Source organism: Musa acuminata, unplaced genomic scaffold (genome assembly GCF_036884655.1).
Source record: "Musa acuminata AAA Group cultivar baxijiao unplaced genomic scaffold, Cavendish_Baxijiao_AAA HiC_scaffold_1025, whole genome shotgun sequence".
Lineage (NCBI taxonomy): Eukaryota > Viridiplantae > Streptophyta > Magnoliopsida > Zingiberales > Musaceae > Musa > Musa acuminata.
Window position 1 is genome coordinate 1 of NW_027021239.1, and position 2,500 is coordinate 2,500.

Consider the following 2,500-nt stretch of genomic DNA (forward strand, 5'->3'; position numbering starts at 1 on the left):
CTGGGGGGTTCCAGGGTGCTGAGATGGCTGACGTTTTGCTCCACTCTCGACGGTCACCGCGCAAAGCAAGAACAGGCCAAAAACTGGCCAAAACGGCCCAAAAACGGGCCAAAACTGGCCATTTTTGGCTGCGCGAGCGAGCGGCGAGCGGCGGACAGCGAGCGAAGCGAGAGGCAGCACCGTCCCTGCTATACGAAAGCCCCATCCAGCCCTGTGCCACCCGGGGGGTTCCAGGGTGCTGAGATGGCTGACGTTTTGCTCCGCTCTCGACGGTCACCGCGCAACGCAAGAACAGGCCAAAAACTGGCCAAAACGGCCCAAAAACGGGCCAAAACTGGCCATTTTTGGCTGCGCGAGCGAGCGGCGAGCGGCGGACAGCGAGCGAAGCGAGAGGCAGCACCGTCCCTGCTATACGAAAGCCCCATCCAGCCCTGTGCCACCCGGGGGGTTCCAGGGTGCTGAGATGGCTGACGTTTTGCTCCGCTCTCGACGGTCACCGCGCAACGCAAGAACAGGCCAAAAACTGGCCAAAACGGCCCAAAAACGGGCCAAAACTGGCCATTTTTGGCTGCGCGAGCGAGCGGCGAGCGGCGGACAGCGAGCGAAGCGAGAGGCAGCACCGTCCCTGCTATACGAAAGCCCCATCCAGCCCTGTGCCACCCGGGGGGTTCCAGGGTGCTGAGATGGCTGACATTTTGCTCCGCTCACGACGGTCGCCGCGGCACACAAGAACAGCCCAAAAACAGGCCAAAACAGCCCAAAAACGGGCCAAAACTGGCCATTTTTGGCTGCGCGAGCGAGCAGCGAGCGGCGGACAGCGAGCGAAGCGAGAGGCAGCACCGTCCCTGCTATACGAAAGCCCCATCCAGCCCTGTGCCACCCGGGGGGTTCCAGGGTGCTGAGATGGCTGACGTTTTGCTCCGCTCACGACGGTCGCCGCGGCACGCAAGAACAGGCCAAAAACTGGCCAAAACAGCCCAAAAACGGGCCAAAACTGGCCATTTTTTGCTGCGCGAGCGAGCGGAGAGCGGCGAACAGCGAGCGAAGCGCGAGGCAGCACCGTCCCTGCTATACGAAAGCCCCATCCAGCCCTGTGCCACCCGGGGGGTTCCAGGGTGCTGAGATGGCTGACATTTTGCTCCGCTCACGACGGTCACCGCGCCACACAAGAACAGCCCAAAAACAGGCCAAAACAGCCCAAAAACGGGCCAAAACTGGCCATTTTTGGCTGCGCGAGCGAGCGGCGAGCGGCGAACAGCGAGCGAAGCGAGAGGCAGCACCGTCCCTGCTATACGAAAGCCCCATCCAGCCCTGTGCCACCCGGGGGGTTCCAGGGTGCTGAGATGGCTGACGTTTTGCTCCGCTCACGACGGTCACCGCACCACGCAAGAACAGGCCAAAAACTGGCCAAAACAGCCCAAAAACGGGCCAAAACTGGCCATTTTTGGCTGCGCGAGCGAGCGGCGAGCGGCGAACAGCGAGCGAAGCGAGAGGCAGCACCGTCCCTGCTATACGAAAGCCCCATCCAGCCCTGTGCCACCCGGGGGGTTCCAGGGTGCTGAGATGGCTGACGTTTTGCTCCGCTCTCGACGGTCACCGCGCAATGCAAGAACAGGCCAAAAACTGGCCAAAACGGCCCAAAAACGGGCCAAAACTGGCCATTTTTGGCTGCGCGAGCGGCGAGCGGCGGACAGCGAGCGAAGCGAGAGGCAGCACCGTCCCTGCTATACGAAAGCCCCATCCAGCCCTGTGCCACCCGGGGGGTTCCAGGGTGCTGAGATGGCTGACGTTTTGCTCCGCTCTCGACGGTCACCGCGCAATGCAAGAACAGGCCAAAAACTGGCCAAAACGGCCCAAAAACGGGCCAAAACTGGCCATTTTTGGCTGCGCGAGCGAGCGGCGAGCGGCGGACAGCGAGCGAAGCGAGAGGCAGCACCGTCCCTGCTATACGAAAGCCCCATCCAGCCCTGTGCCACCCGGGGGGTTCCAGGGTGCTGAGATGGCTGACGTTTTGCTCCGCTCTCGACGGTCACCGCGCAATGCAAGAACAGGCCAAAAACTGGCCAAAACGGCCCAAAAACGGGCCAAAACTGGCCATTTTTGGCTGCACGAGCGAGCGGCGAGCGGCGGACAGCGAGCGAAGCGAGAGGCAGCACCGTCCCTGCTATACGAAAGCCCCATCCAGCCCTGTGCCACCCGGGGGGTTCCAGGGTGCTGAGATGGCTGACGTTTTGCTCCGCTCTCGACGGTCACCGCGCAATGCAAGAACAGGCCAAAAACTGGCCAAAACGGCCCAAAAACGGGCCAAAACTGGCCATTTTTGGCTGCACGAGCGAGCGGCGAGCGGCGGACAGCGAGCGAAGCGAGAGGCAGCACCGTCCCTGCTATACGAAAGCCCCATCCAGCCCTGTGCCACCCGGGGGGTTCCAGGGTGCTGAGATGGCTGACGTTTTGCTCCGCTCTCGACGGTCACCGCGCAATGCAAGAACAGGCCAAAAAC